The following is a 16,811-nucleotide window of genomic DNA, read 5'->3' on the forward strand; positions in this document are numbered from 1 at the left end:
CAAGTATGAGGAAGCTGAATGACCAGAAAAATGTCTGCCCTTAACGGGACTTTTTTTCCCGGGTATAATGTACACATTTTAGGCCAGTAGACTAATTCAAGGCCAGTGGCAATAATAAAAAAAATAAAATAAAATACTGCCAATCCGTGAGAGTCAGCTTCATTGCAGTAAAAAAACGACCTCCAAATCTCAGTGCATTATAACAACATTTGTTATTTCTGGATAATATTATATTTTGACAGCTGTGGGTCCCCTGCTATTCTGATTTGTGTGCCCTCTCATTCTGGGAATCAAGTTGAAAGAGAAGCTTTTTTTCAGACAAGCTGTTCTTCTGGCAGAAGGAGAGAGCAAGAGAAGAGGTGGAACTTTTTTATGCCTCTCAAAACTTGTGCTAGGTTCGGGCATACATCAAGCTCACTCATATTCCACTGACCACAGCGTTCTCCTTCCCAATCCCAGGATAAAGAGAATTTGTTGATTAATCACTCATAGTTGTTCTCTGTACTAGATCATTAATTCATATATGTGTGTTTGCATCCATGATGATTCAGTAAATAATTGCAAAGAATAATAAAATCTACGACATTGTCACTGTTAATTTAACTCTTGATTATTTTACTCATTCTTTGTTCATTATGGTTTATTATTATACTATTATTATTCTAACTTTTTGGGAGTATTAACTCTGTCTTCAATAACTTTATACCTAAGAATACAAATTCAGAAAATTCAAGTGAAGAGTGAGTAGATCTTTAATCTTTGATGAGAGCTCTTTAATTTCTGTTTCTCATTGTATCAGTCAGGGCTCTCCACAGAAACAGGGCCAGTGGAAGATTTATTTTCAGGAACTGGCTCATGCAGTCCATGGTGACAGATAATTTTGAAATTTGTAGCACAGGTTAACAGGCTGGCAACTCGGCAGGAGTTGACACTGCAATTTTGAGGCAGAATATCTTCTCTGGTAAGCCTCAGTTTTTGCTCTTAAAGGTCTTACAAATGATTGAATGAGGCTCACTGACATTACTGAGGGCAACCTCCTTTACTTAAAATCAACAGATTGTAGATGCTAACCACGTCTACAAAATTCATTCACAACAACAAAGTAGTTGCAATCAAGTCTATTTGACTCATGACAGCCCTATGAGTGACAGAGTGTAACTGTGCTCCATAGGGTTTAATAGCTTATTTTTCCAAAGTAGATTCCCAGGCCTTCCTTCTGAGGTTCAGAAATTAGTGTTTGATTAAATTAAATGGCCTAGCCAAATTGACATATAAAACAAACCATGACACTCGTGGACTCAAAATAGATGACTTTACAACCAAAAAAAAAAAAACCCAAAACCAAACCCATTGCTGTCAAGTCAATTGAGACTCATAGTGACCCTACAGGACAGGGTAGAACTGCTGCATAGGGTTTCCAACAAGCATCTAGTGGATTCAAACTGCCAGCCTTTTGGTTAGCAGCCAAGCTCTTTACCAGTGCACCACCAGGACTTTAGGACCAGGACAGATAAATACATAATTGTGACAGCCACAGCATATCAAAGGCGTCTAATCCTAAGAACCAATCATGTTGCTGTGTGCCACCTAGTCAATTCTGACTTATAGTGACCCGGCAGGACATAGTAGACCTGACCCGTAAGGTTTCTAAGGCTGTAACAGTTACAGAAAGAGATTGGCACAATTCTCTATCCCGGAATGGCTGGTGAGTTCCAACCGCCGACCTTTCCATTAGCAGCCCAGAGTTTAACCACTGTGCAATCAGGGCCCCTTGAACTAACCATAGGATAACATTAAAATCATGACTTTTGTCTTATTGCCCTCCCTTTCTCATTCTCTATGAAAGCCTCCTTCAATATGTGCATTTAATGTTCATAAACCGTCACAGTGTGTTAATTGTAAAAGACACAGCTGCATGAATTCCATGTGGAATAATCACATCTTTTTATATCCATAGTCATTAACCCTTTTTACTCTCTAACACATTCATAATGTGGAATCACTCTTAAAATCACATTTCATTTTTACAAAATACGTGGCTATCCTTTGAAACCCTTGCCATGTTTATGAGGTACAGCTGGTTTAAAAAATAATGAATAAAAAAGACATTTGAACACAGATTTTTTTAGTTGATTGATTAATACCATCTCAGTTTTCAAATCTGAATACTGAATACTGTAATTTACATAAAATTCTGAACTTTTATAAGTGAATATTTGAGAATGATTTACAATAAAAGTTGAGAATGCATTTTCTGTCTTAAGACTATAAAAATCTCAAAGTATGTGAACACCGTACATATCATCAAAGCATGGGAGTTGTACATAATTTAGAAAAAAAAATATTCTTAGAGGAAAGAAATAGGGTTATTCTCCATGTAGACTGAGTGACCATTTCAAAATATCTTATATATTTAATAATCTATGATTTGCAAAACCTGAAATTTGGCACAAAGTAGCCGGCTTATGGAGCCTTGGTGGCTCAGCAGTTAAGTGTTGGGCAGCAAACCAAAAGATTGGTGGTTCGAATCCACCAGCCGCTCCTTGGAAACTCTATGGAGAAGTTCTTCTCTGTCCTAAAGGGTCACTATGAGTTGAAATTGATTCGACAGCAATGGTTTTTTTTTTTTTTTTTTTTTTTTGGTTTAACCAGTTTACATCATTGTCTAATCTACTGTAAAAAGGGTTTAAAACAGAGCATTCATTAAAGAAAAAAAAGATAAAAAAAATTATGGTAATTTAAACTGCAGATTTAAATTTCCTCACATGCTTCACTGGAGGGAAAGCTTTTGCATACTTGGGTTACTGTTCCACTGTAGAAAAGAATCCTGAGCAATTTATGAATGAATTCTCTTTATCCAGTTATTGGGAAGGACAGCCTGCTACTATCTTTAATAATTCCACACATCTTGATTATTACAAGATCTACTAGAAAACAATTTTGACTAAGTCTAGGTTCCCGCGGTGAAATTCAATATCTATGAAATTCTAATTTATGAAAATTTTAAACACCGTCATTTACTCTTGAGCCTTAATAAAAAGAGAAAGGAGAGAAAACCAATATTTATTGTACACATAATACGTGTTCAGCCATACACTACAGAGAAATCGTATTGTTTCATCTTCCCAAATCCTGAAGAGAAAGATATTGTTTCTGTTTTAGAGATGCGAGTGCTAAAAGGATGTGCAGCTTTGCCAAATTCCCAAAATCATCAAGTAGAGAGACTCTTGGCTATCCAGGTTTGCCCCTGCAAACACCTGATTCCAAAACCCTGTTTTGTTCTTCCTCATTATATCTCTTCCAGAGGTCTTTAATTTGAGACAATAAAATTTAAAATAAATTGCAGAATTAATAATAAAAACATAGAAGAAGCTACAACAACAAAAAATTTTTTTCCATATGATTTTCCACATTGCCTGAAACATATATTTATTCTTCAGGGTAGAACTAGGAAAACACATTTCCCTGACACTTACAAACAAATATGCATTCTTTAAAAAAACAAGGAAAATATTTTTTGCATACCCAATAGACAGAGAATTAACACCCCTCTTACAGTGATGGGAAAATTCACTTCTATAAAGGGAGAAACAGTGAAGATGGCTCTCTTCACATATTTAAATGGATTTCTTAAATCTGTATATGCCTTCAGAAGGCAAAATTAATGTTCAGTAATTATCAATTGAACCAATGTTCTGAATTTAATATATTACTGAATATAAAAAGTATTGGATTTTAATCACAAAAAGGAAATATTGTACGATTTCACTAACATGAAATGCCTAGAACTGGAGAAGGTATAGAGATTAGAGTTTACTAGTGGTTACTAGTGGTTACCAGTGGTGGGAGGGATGGTGGGTAAGGGGAGAATCATTGGTTAGAGAACACAGAGTTTTTGCTTATGGGGTTGGAAAATTTGGCAACAAATTTTGGTGATGATTGAAGATCATGATTGATGTAATAGGTTTTATTTAATCACACACGTGAAAAATGTTGAATTGGTACATGTTTCTCTTGTTCTGTATGTTTTTATAACTCTAACATTTTTTTAGAAAATACTGTTAAACTACCTTCCAAAGACAGGAATCTGCAGAAAACATTGTGGTTTCAATGAGTCTGAATTCAGAGATTTATTCAAAATTTTTAGATCTATTTTCCAAATGCAATCATTTGGAAACTGCAGAATCATCTAGATTTCTTTTCTGGAGACATGATCTACATGTCGTGGACTCACCAGTTAAGAAAAATTTGTTATTAGTTAAGACATTTTAAACTGGATCAGGCATAGAATTTGAAACGTGAGCATTCATGCCATTATGTTTCTTTCTTAAATGAAAAATTTCAGACATACCTAAAAGTAGAAAGACTAGTACAATGAAAACCCATATGTTGTTGTTGTTAGGTGCCATCAAGTCAGTTTCGACTCATAGTGACCCCTGTGAACAACAGAATGAAACACTGCTCAGTCCTGCGCCATCCTCACCATTGTTGTTATACTTGAGCCCGTTGTTGCAGCCACTGTATCAATCCATCTCACTGAGGGTCTTCCTCTTTTTCGCTGACCCTCTACTTTACCAAGTAAACATGCCCAAAGTATGTGAGATGTAGTCTCGCCATCCTTGCTTCTAAGGAGCAGTCTGGTTGTACTTCTTCCGAGACAGATTTGTTCATTCTTTTAGCAGTCCATGGTATATTCAATATTCTTCTCCAACACCACAACTCAAAGTGTCAATTTTTCTTTGGTCTTCTTCATTCATTGTCCAGCCTTCAGATGCATAGGAGGTGATTGAAAACACCGTGGCTTGGGTCAGGCAGACCTTAGTCTTCAAGGTGACATCTTTGGTTTTCAACAGTTTAAAGAAGTCTTTTGCTGCAAATTTGTCGAATGCAATGTGTCCTTTGATTTCTTGACTGCTACTTCCATGGGTGTTGATTGTGGATCCAAGGAAAAGGAAATCCTTGACAACTTCAGTATTTCCCTCATTTATCATGATGAATGCCCATATAACCAAGTATATTACATATACCATATATATAACCACATCGGTAACACTTCTACTTACAAATAGACTACAGAATGTTTATTGTTTCTTGTGCCTTTATTTGTATTTTAAATATATTCCACAAAGAATGTTCATTCAAAACACTGTGTCCTAAAGTCACTTAAAATAATTATTTTTCACAAATATGAAATACATTAAGAGGATTGGCTCTGTGTTTAATTTTTAGGGGTTGCTTTTTTCTATTTAATTTAATTTTACTTTTATAAACATGTAAGTGTTGTTGTTTCAATTCCTCCAGTGTTTAAACACTATAACAAGGTACCTTCAGAGAAGTCTTGCTTCCAAAGCTGCACCCTCCCACCCACATTTCCCCCCTCCCCCCACCATTTCCCTACTGGTGGCTATATGGATATTAGTTTGGGTTTATCATTTCAGCATTTCTTTTGCTAAAAACAAACAACAAATACATACCAAAACCAAATCAAACCCACTGCCGTCCAGTTGATTCCAACTCATAGCAACCCTATACGACAGAGTAGAACTGCCCCATAGAGTTTCCAAGGAGAGCCTGGTGGGTATGAACTGCTGACCTCTTGGTTAGCAGCCATAGCACTTAACCACTACACCACCAGTGTTTCTGCTTGTATTTTGTATTTTTCCCTTTCTTATAAAACAAAGACCATTGGTGAAAATTATTTTATCTACTTTGCTTTTATTATATCCCATAGCTGTTTCTGTCGAGTCAATTCCAACTCATAACAAACCAGTAGGACAGAGTAGAACTGCCCCCATAGGGTTCCCAAGGAACGGCTGATGGATTCAAACTGCTGACCTTTTGTTTAGCAGCCAAGTTCTTAACCACTAAGCTATCAGGGCTCTTTTATCATATCAGTAGGTAGCATATCAAACTAAAAGCCAAACCCAGTGCCGTCCAGTCGATTCTGACTCATAGCGACCCTATGGAGTAGTGGTTAAGTGGTGGCTTAGTGGTTAAGTGCTACGCTGCTAACCAAAGGGACGGCAATTTGAATCCACCAGGCGCTCCTTGGAAACTCTATGGGGCAGTTCTATTCTGTCCTATAGGGTCGCTATGAGCCGGTGGCATATCAGTAGGTAAAAATCATCTGCACTGCTTTTTTTTATGGCTGCACAGTATGGTACTGCATGAATGTAACTAAGTTTATTCCTACTGATAAACATTTGTATTGTTTTCAAATATTATAAATAAAGTCATAATGAGAAATATTTTGCATATTTTAGCCAATGTTTATTTGGCATAGATTTTTAAATTAAAATTGCTGAGTCGATATTGGTAAATATCGCCAAATTTCTCCCTGCATGATCTATATCATCTTGCATTGTCATCAGCAATATATGAGGACCAGCTCCCCAACAGACTATGCTGTCAAACTTTTGGGTATTGGCAAATACTGTAATTGCAAAATGATTGAATCAGTACAGGGAGATGAAGATCACTCACTTCTAATGCTAAATTGTGTGGTAGATAACAGGTCCCACTCTACATACCAACAGCATGCTGTGGAAATCTCACTTTCCTTTCCCTATTCAGTTCAGATTCCAGCTGCCCATGCAGTCTTTCTCTCTCTCATAGCCAGCCACCTGGGGCTATGTCAGCAGGTGCCAGTCACAAGCTTGGGAGTGCACATGACTCCACCCGTCAGAATAGCTGACCCTAAATTTGGGGTTTTCCTTTACACTCTCAGGGTATTAGCTACAAAATTGGGAGTACATATCAGATCAGCCAGCCTCCACTGTTTCTCTGGTTCCTATAATTTTCTGGAGCATCTCACAGAGTTCACAGAAAGTATTCCGTACTTACTACAGATTTATTACAACCAAAAAGGATACAAAAGAAGAGAGGCATAGGGTGAGATCTAAGGGGGCTTCCATGTCCCCAAAAGGGAAGAGCAACCCTCTCTCATGCATGGCCACCAACCAGGAAGCTCCACTGGGTCTCAGGGATCAGAGCTTTTACTGGCTTTACCACATGCCAGTGATTGATTACATCTTGCTTCCTGAGGCTTAGTTAGCATCAGGTCCCATTTATTAGCCTCAGGTGTAGTACAGCTATCAGGAACTGAGAACAAAAGGCCAAACATTTTTTTTGCACCTCACAGTGATATAGCAATATACTTTTAAGTTGCTTCCTCATATTATGAAAAGATTACCATCTCAAATTTATAAGGGCCATTTTTATCTTATATGAACTCTTGGGTATGAACTCTTTGTTTTTATCATTTATCTTTTTTTTGTACCTTCATCTCTATTTTTTTTCCTTGAATTTTAGGAGCTCTTGGAATGTTAAAGGCATTAGCCCTTTGTTCACTATATAAATTGCAAATATTTCTTCTGACTATTCTGAGGGAAGTACAAAATTGATTTTGCTTATGGTGTCTTTGTGTCAGAAAAAAAAATGTTTTCGTGTGGTTAAATTATGTATTTTTTATTGTTTCCCTAATCTGTTTGGAATTTATCCTGGTATACAACCATATTCTTTATTTTCCAAATGGCTATTCAGGTGTCAACGTTTCATTTATTTAAAAAGTTAGCCTTTTCCACATTGAATTAATATTCCATCTTTATCATTATTATCATAATTAAATTTCCATTGGTCTGTCCATTCATGCATCATCACTTCTAGTTATACAGGTTTTACAACACTACACTGTTTTATATACAGATTTTATAATATACATTCATATATCATAATCCATGTTTGCTCTAGCTCAATCTTTTGAAACATGTTCCTGGCGACTTTCGTTTGATTATTATTTGCATATAAAATACATAATTCACATGACTAATTTCAAAAAGTAGCGGGTCTGTGAAAATGAAGAAGACCCTCAGTAAGATGGATTGACATAGTGGCTGCAACAATGGGCTCAAGTAAATATTGTGAAGATGGTGTAGGACTGAACAGTGTTTAGTTCTGTTGTATATAAGGTTGCTATGAGTTGAAGCAAACTCAACGGCACCTAACAGCAACAATTTCAGAAAACAAACAAAAATGACCTGTTGGTTTTTAATTAGATCGGATTCAATTTATAAATTAATTTAGAGAAAATAGACATATTTTGATGTTGAATATGTCTGTTCAAGAACACACTATGTCTTTCCATTTATTATTATCTATTATAACTTTATAAAATGGTTTATACTTCTGCATATAGAGATTTTGCGTTTTGCTTGCTATTTTAAATGGGACATCCTAACCATTATTACTTCTAATTAGTTACTACTTGTATTTTACTGTCTACTGATTTATTTTTTTTTTATTATCATTTTCAGTTACCCTACTATATTGTTACTGTGTTTGGTAGTTTTTCTGCTGATTTTCTAAAGTTTTCCAGATGTATAATCATGTTATCCACAAAAAGAGGTAGTTTTAAGTCTTTTTTTTTTTTCTGACACTATTACTCTATTTTTTTTTTTTCTTTTTTACTTGCATTTTAATGTATTTATTAGCTTGACAAATAGTAGTACCAATAGTGGGTATATTTCTCTGGTTTTGATTTTAATGGGGATACCTTCTGGGTTTACCCCATTAAGTAAGATGCTGGGTTTTGGGCTGAAGAGTATATATTTTCTCTTTTTAAGAAATTATCCAAAAATTCATTGCCGTGAAGTTGATTTTGACTCACAGCAACCCTATAGGACACAGTAGACCTTTTCCACAGGGTTTCCAAAGCCGTAGTTTTTACGGAAGACTTCCACATCTGTCTCCTTTGTAGTGGCTAGTGGGTTTGAACTGGCGACCTTTAGGTTGGCAGGTGAGTACTTAACCACCCCACCACTAGGGCTCCTTAGAAATTACCCACTGACTTTTAATTACACACTAACTCCTGATCATTCACTGATACCTAATTTACTAAAAATAATCAGGAGTAGTTATAAATTTTCATCAAATTCATTTTAGGCATTAGTGGATTTTTTTTCTGAATCTATTAATATGATGAATTATATTAATAGTTTACCTCATATCAAGCCATCCTTACACTCCTAGAAATATCCTACTTGGTTATAAGAAATTCATTTTTTAAGTTTGTTTTGCCGCTGTTTTATTTTTTGCACCCATACTCAAAACTTGTAATATTGTCTGTAGTTTTTTGTGTATGTGTGTGTTTGTGTGTGTATTCTTGTAAGGTCTTCGTGTCAGTGTTTTACTCTTAACATTACTCTCATTATAAACCCATGGCCATCAAGTCAATTCTGACTAATAGCTACTCTATAGGACAGAGTAGAGCAGCCCGATTGAGTTTCCAAGAAGCAGCTGGTGGATCCAAACTGCCAACCTTTTGATTAGCAGCCAAGCTCTTAACCACTGTACCACCAGGGTTCTGAGTATCCATAAGCAGAGTTTAATGTTTAAATCAGATAATATTGTGTTGAGTTTTTCTGGCACAGACTCTGGTGTTCTACAATCTAATAACTAGATTCAAGCAAGAAACCACTCACTATAAATACAAATCATTAATATTGTATTTATATAGTGAAATGGAGCATTTCTACAGTTAATTGGAAGAAATAGTTTTTAAGAGAGGGTAAGGGAGCAGATCAGAAAGTCCTTGACATCTAGACTTTCTCTCACCAAATGGAGAATGAGGTCATGGTACAGTCTCCCATTTCCAACATGTCTGAATTTATTTAATAAAGATGTGCATCAACTTTTTCTTCACCAAGTTGGTTCTAAGATGTCAGTTATTAACTTCTTATAATTCTCAAAATTTGGAAAAAGTGACCACATAAGACAGAGTAGAACTGCCACATACAGTTTCCAAGAAGTGGCTGGTGGATTTGAACTGCTGAAATTTTGGTTAGCAGCCTGAGTTCTTAACCACTGTACCACCAGGAATCTGCTCTCATTATAGTCGCCCCAAAAAATTAAATGAATAAAAATAACTTGGAGTTTTTCTTTTATTTCATGTGCTCTGGAAAACACCTTAAGTGGTATCAGATTTTTTGACCTTTGAGGTTTTCAGCCAATTCCACTGTGAAATCATTTGGGCCACTGAAAGTGTGTGTGTGTATGTCTGCCTGTCTGTCCCTGTGTGTATAGGTGTTCTCTGACAGCATTCTGAATTTTTGTTAGTTTTCTGTGTTTATTTTCTATCTATATTGAGGCATATTTTAATAAATGACACATTTATTAAAATAAAATATCTGCAGAGTATTTTACAAAATAATGTTTTTATGTTTTTTATAATTTTCTGTTTTGTTATATATTTAAACTTTGTCATTTCTTTATGTCATTTATTTTCTTTTTTAAGAAAAAGGTAGGTTGACTGGTTGTTTTTGTATTTTGCTCTTTTTTCTCCAAAGAAGCTGCTTTTAGATTAGTTTATTATTTTTCTTAATTCATTAAAACCCACTTTTACCTTTTTAGATATTTTCTACAAGATTATTTTTATCATATTTCCTTTAGTCTTAGAGTTGTATATTTAACTCATGCATTTTCATGATATATATACAACATGCGTCTTCTATATTATGGATATTTCTTTGAGCACAGCTTTAAATGTTTCCCATAGACTCTGATATTTAGTATTTTCCTTATTTTTTTCTAAAAAATGTATATACTTTTAAGCATTCCTCTTATTACTTAAGAATTATGTAATAGGTCCCCCCCAAGTGGAATATCTTTCCTTTTGTTTCAATTTTATAATATTGCTATCAAAGACTGACATTATAATTTTTTTCTGAATTTTTAGAATTTAAAGAAAATTTCTTTGGAACAGAATACATGGTACGTCCCATGTACTCTTGAAGAGAAGGTTTCTTTCCTCTGTTGTTAGTATCTAAAGACTCATTTCAGTTGAGTTGATTTCGACTTATAGCAATGCTATAGGACAGATTAGAACTGTCCCACAGAGTTTTCAAGGAGCAGTTGGTGAACTCAAACTGGCAACCTTTTGGTGAGCAGCTAAGTTCTTAACCATTGCACCATCAGGGCTCCATTATTAATGTAGAGTTTAATATTTACCTATAAAACTTTCTGTTAAGTCAATTTAGATTCACACTGATCCCATGTGTTAAAGTAGACTGTTTGATATTAATTTCTTGGCTTTAATTTTTATGAAAACAGATCACCAGACCTGTCTTCTGTGGCATCACTGTATAAGTTCAGATTGCCAAACCTTAAGTTACCAGTTGATAGCAAAACATTCGTACCACCTCAGCACCTTAATTACCTATAAGATCTACTTTATTATGTTGCATAGATCTTATTTATCGTTACTCCTTTTGATCATATTTGTATAATAAAGGTATCAGTCAAGAAGTCAAGGGTTTGGTAGTATCCCAGTAATTAGAAAAAAAAAATTGAAACTGTGCATTTTGTTTCTATTAATTTAAGTTGATAATCATACCTGATTGCTTTTTAGCCATCGATTAGAACCTTGAACCCACTGAAGCCTGTCCATAAATCACGTGTTATCAATTGGAAGCATAAAGTAAAGCCTACACTGGCATAAATGGCATCGAATACCTATCAATAGGAATCTCGATTCAATTTGCTTTGACATAATTATCACAGTCATCTTCCAAATCTAGCTTTTAATTGGAAAAGTAAACAAAGCAAAACTGATACACAATCACTCTTGACTCAGCAGTGAAATTGATACCCTATCAAAACATCTTAAGTAAAATCATTAAGCTTAAGCTATGTTAAGTCTGCTGATTTCATGGTCTGTGTCTTATTAGCATCAATGTCTTTGATCAGTGACCACGAGTTACCTTAGTCATACACGTGGGCGCATATAAAAAGACCCTTGCTTCTTGAACACTTCACATTTGAATTTTGCGACTTCTTTCTTAGAACCAGCCAGTTATCAATTATACCGTGCAAATTTTTTCCAGTTTATAAATCTAAATCTTAGAATCCTTTAGGATCACAGCAGGAATTAAACACAAGTCCTACAACACCAACTTCAAGCTGAAAGTCATTGCAAGGGCAAAAGAAACAAACAACAGAGCAGCAGTGAAAGAGTTCGAGGTTGGAGAATCATCCATTTGTGAATGAAGAAAGGAGAAAAAGGAACTGGATAAAATGAATCTGTGACAATATGTACATTCTGGACCCAAATCAAAGGGTCTGAGTTGGAGAATGGCTTGAAGCGTGAATTATTTCTCAAAGGGAGCAAAATCAAGCTATCCCTAATGCCACAACTCAGTTCAAAGAGAAGCTTCTGGCAAATTAAAGAGGAATTCCAGATTTCAAGGAAGGTTTCACCTGGATTTCTAAATTCATGAAGAGGACTGGCCTTTCCATGAGAATGAGAACCATAGTAGGCCAGCAACTTCTGGATGACAGGGAGCACAGATGTTCAACTTCTGCAAATTTGTCACCAAAAAAATTTCTGAACTCAGTACCTCTGCAATGGACATAATTAATAAGGTCAAGGTTTTGATGTTTTTTGACATTTTGGACACCAGGACTGTAGTTAATTCTGGTACTAAAACTGTAGCCATTACAACCACAGGGCATGAGAGCTTTTGCTTCACCATAGTCCTTCGTTGCATGGTAAGTGAGGTGAAATTAAAGCCGATGGTGACTTTCAGGAGAGTTACTATGCCCCATGAAAAAACTGCCCACCAGAGTGGTTGTTCATTGTAATAAGAAGGGGCAGATGGACTGTGATGTTTTGAAAGTGTGGGCAGATAAACATTATAGGGCCAGGCAGGGGGGAATTCTTTTTGAAGAAGTATTTACTAATTTTTGACACCACGAGTGCTCCCAAAGAAAAAAAAAAGGTTCAAAATTATATTATCTTAATTGATGCCCATATAGCAGTCATGCCTGGTGACCTTACCTGCAAGCTGCAGCTGCTAGATATAGCAGCCAACCACCCACTCAAGACCTTTATGAGCAGAGAGTGGGATGAATGGATGCAGTCTGGAATTCGTGAGTTCATACCATCAGGATGACTGAAGCAGGCAATGTTTACAGAAGCCTACAAATGGATGGCTTCTGCTTGGGGGAAATAACCCAAGAAATGTCCGCAATAGCTTCAGAAATGTTGGGATTGTGTAACAGCAGAATACCAACGACATCTGGCACACGAAGATGAAGGCACTGAAAGCAGTGATGATGACGTCTATTTAGAAGTCACAGAAGAGTGTCTGTAGGAAGCTCTGAGATATTTCAATGAAGATAGTTGACAAGGGATCGGACTCCGATGGGTTCCAGGAGTCTGATGATGATGATGATGATGATTAATGAATGAATACACTAAAATGGTCTATTTTAATATAACACAATTTCTTCTGATGACTGTTATTCGTTGATTTCAAAGACAATGATTATCAAAAACTATGCTTCAGTTTGAGACTTATGAAAATATTAAAATATAAATAATATTTTTATTGTGGTTTTAGGCCTAGGATCATTTCTTAGTTACTAATTTTTAGCTCTTTGTGCATTCGTACTCTTTGGTTTCAACATGGGATTCCATTTCCATCATAAACACATTCAGTTCACCATTGGTTGCACTTATTTTAGGAAAATACCTACCTTAAATGATGTTTTCATGAGATCAGTGTTATCCCAATAACATTAAATCTGTTGGACAGAAAACAAATTGAAATTAAAGTCAACAACACATAAAAAAGTATTGGTATAGCATGCTTATGAAAATAATGTGTGTGGGGGGTTGCCCACAGTGTGCAGAAAACTTATAACATGCACATTATTTGTGTAAAAATAAGATATTCTGTTTTTCCTCTTATTTTGTTCTACTCTCAACTTTATTACATGCCTTATTTTTATGTTGTCAGCACATATAACACTTGAATATTATTTTATCATCTTAATCTCTTCTGCAATCATTTCATTGTTGTCTTAAGTTCACTGCCTAGGTGGATTTATCAGAAACAGCCCATGGAGATATTACAAATTCTTGTGTGTTCATAATTGTTTGCCTATGATTTTGTATCTGAAAGACAGTTTGTCTGTAAAATTTTTGTCTCACTATGCCTTTTTTTGAGCATTGTAAAAATTTGCTCTACTGTTTCATGGCAGAACTTACTGCTGCCATGATGTTTAATGACATTCTGATCCCTGCCCCTTCACCAATTGAATTGGACTTTTGTTTGGGTGCTCAGATGATTTTACTGTATCTTTAAATTCCAACATTTTTATATATCTTTATATGTATCATTCTGAGTTAGTTTTCCCAGTTATCCTATATGCTTTTTCAGTATGTGGCTTCAAGTCTTCTTTAATTTTAAGAAAGTCCTTTGGAATTAAATTTTAAATATTAAATTGTATTTTTATATTTATGTTCTGTTATATGACATTCATTTCTTTTAGAGAGGCACAAATGTGTATATACATATGATTTTTTTTACTGTTTTCTAAATCTCTTATGAATACTTTTTCCTTATTAATTTTTCTTTCATTTTCTAAACTTCTTTCCCCTTACAGAATTTTCTATTGCTAACTCCTATATTAATTTAATTTTTTCATCAGTTATTTATTTTCCTACTTCTTTCCTGAGATACATCCATTCTTATTTCATATCTCTATAGAGTGCTTCCATTTCTGGTTTGTGCTGCTTTTCTAAAGTTTCAATCATTTATTCCAATTTTTTTTTTTTTTTTTTTTAGCTCATTGTAAAGTATTAGGTAATATTGTTCATCTGTCTCCTCTGACTGTCTGTCAGAATGTTTTTAGATTCATTCTGGTATTTTTATTTTAATAAGTGTGTATGGTATAAAATCGTAGTCTCTTTTGTTTCACATGTTTAAATGAGGTGGATTTTTCTGGAATACTAGAAGGAGATACCTAGCAGAAGGAAGTAGCCGTGCCAGGTTTACATTCAGGGGCTCCCTTTTATGTGTTACTGTAAGCTATAAAATATGCAAAATATGACCTCAGTGTAGCCACATCTCTGTCTCTCAGAGTTACATTAAGTTCAAAAAAACATTTTCCTCCAGTGCTTTACCCCAGTTCTAGAGCTTAACATGTTTCTCCTTCAATACAGATATCATGGAAACCCTGGTGGTGTAGTAGTTAAGAGCTATGGCTGCTACCCAAAAGATCAGCAGTTCGGATCCACCAGGCACTCCTTGGAAACCCTATGGGGCAGTTCTACTCTGTCATATTTTAGCACCAGAGTTCATGCCGTGCTTAATTTGGCTTATATGTCCTTTTTTTTTTTTTCCTCCAAAAGAAGCTCTGTCTTTATTGGGAGAGTATTTGCAGAAAATACATGAAAACTGATTTCTTAGACTACCACAACACTGTTACTCTTTCTATATCCATGTACAGATTTGTTTGTTTTGGTACTCTCTGACAACATGGTACATGTGTGAATTTTCTCAGATTCATTGATTATTCTGATTTGCACTCGTACATATATCCACACAGGGCTCACCTTCTCCTTCTGGGAGTAAATAATTATTGGAGAATTTTTTGTTTGTTTGTTTCTATTGCATTTTAGGTATGTATTCTCTTTTCATGTTCAGATACTCTTCCCACAAAGCTGTTTATCAGGTGCATGGCCTAATACTGTTGATGATTTAACTAACCCACTCATATTCTTAAGGGATTTTTTTTCTTTAGTTATCCTAGTTAATTGGCTTGACTCACAGTATCCATTTTGGAGTCCACATACAAACTGTGAATGTTACTTACAGAAATAACATTTGTTCAACCCCTTACAGATCTGTCAATTGACCTGGTCCTTTGAAGAAAAGTATGAGTTCTAACTTAGAATTAAATGATCACCTGAGCTACATCATTTTAAAGTTGATACTATTTTTAAGGTGGAGAGGAAATGCAAACTCTTTTTTTTTTTTTTTTTTCTGAGACAGTCTTATTCGGCCTTTTATAAAGCTGGAACAGATGGGATCCTGAAAGAACTAGAACAAGCATCAAGTTTGACAATTATAAGCTAGAGGAACCTCCAGGAATATGGAAGTTTGTGGATCTCAGTTTCATGTTAAACTGAAATGACATTGATTTTTTTTGTCAGCATTTGAATATTGAAAGCTACAGCTCTATTGTTATATATTTTAAATTTTGCCTTTGAGAATCCATTGTCATTTCCTAAATCTTCCATAGAGGCTAGTGTTCCCCATAATGCTTACTAGCACACAGTATTTTAATATAATACTGTGCGTTAGGAACATCAGAGTTTATTACTAATAGAGAAAAAGAGTAATGTTAAATGTTTTTGTTTAAAGTCATTCAATTTTATTTTCAGCTGTTTTTTTCTTGTAGTAAATCTGGAACTTTGTTTGTTTTGCCTTCTTTTTTTAGGTCTTCAATAAAACCTAGATGAGGTAACAGCCACAAATAAAAACTAAGCAAACCCTTGATTATCTGTATCAAAAAGAAATTAATAGACTATGAAAATATAAATATTTTATTGTTTAAAAACATTTTTAGTTGATTTTATATGTATGCTTTTATGATTGACTGGGATCATATCTCGTAATCTAGGATTGTGTAATACTTTAGGAAAATCAGACAGAGGAAAACCAGAGAGAAACTCAGATTTCATTCTTCACCACCGCTGAGAACGCACAATATAAACAGTTACAACTGAAGGTACAGTTGAAAGCTGCTAAGCCTGGTAATATGCTTTGTCGTGTTTTCATTTTGCTATGCTATTTTGCAGTGAAAATATTTTAACTACAATTTCATACCATGCACCCACATTGTTGATTTTGCGAATTGACTTTTTTTTTTTTTTTTGGCCATATGTGTGTTAAGAAAGCTAAGCTATATGACAAAGTCAGTGAAAGCTAGAGAAACCAGTCAGCAAAAGCTAGCTATTCAACATT

General features: G+C 34.9%; 1 protein-coding gene across 2 annotated transcripts in view; it reads left to right on the top strand.

Annotated features, from left to right (window-relative positions):
• The window catches only part of BRINP3 (BMP/retinoic acid inducible neural specific 3), a 531,587-nt gene that overhangs the window by 255,357 nt on the left and 259,419 nt on the right, over nucleotides 1-16,811 (top strand). The gene's annotated exons all lie outside the window — the stretch shown is intronic.

The sequence above is a fragment of the Loxodonta africana genome, chromosome 25 (genome assembly GCF_030014295.1).
Source record: "Loxodonta africana isolate mLoxAfr1 chromosome 25, mLoxAfr1.hap2, whole genome shotgun sequence".
NCBI classification, from domain to species: domain Eukaryota; kingdom Metazoa; phylum Chordata; class Mammalia; order Proboscidea; family Elephantidae; genus Loxodonta; species Loxodonta africana.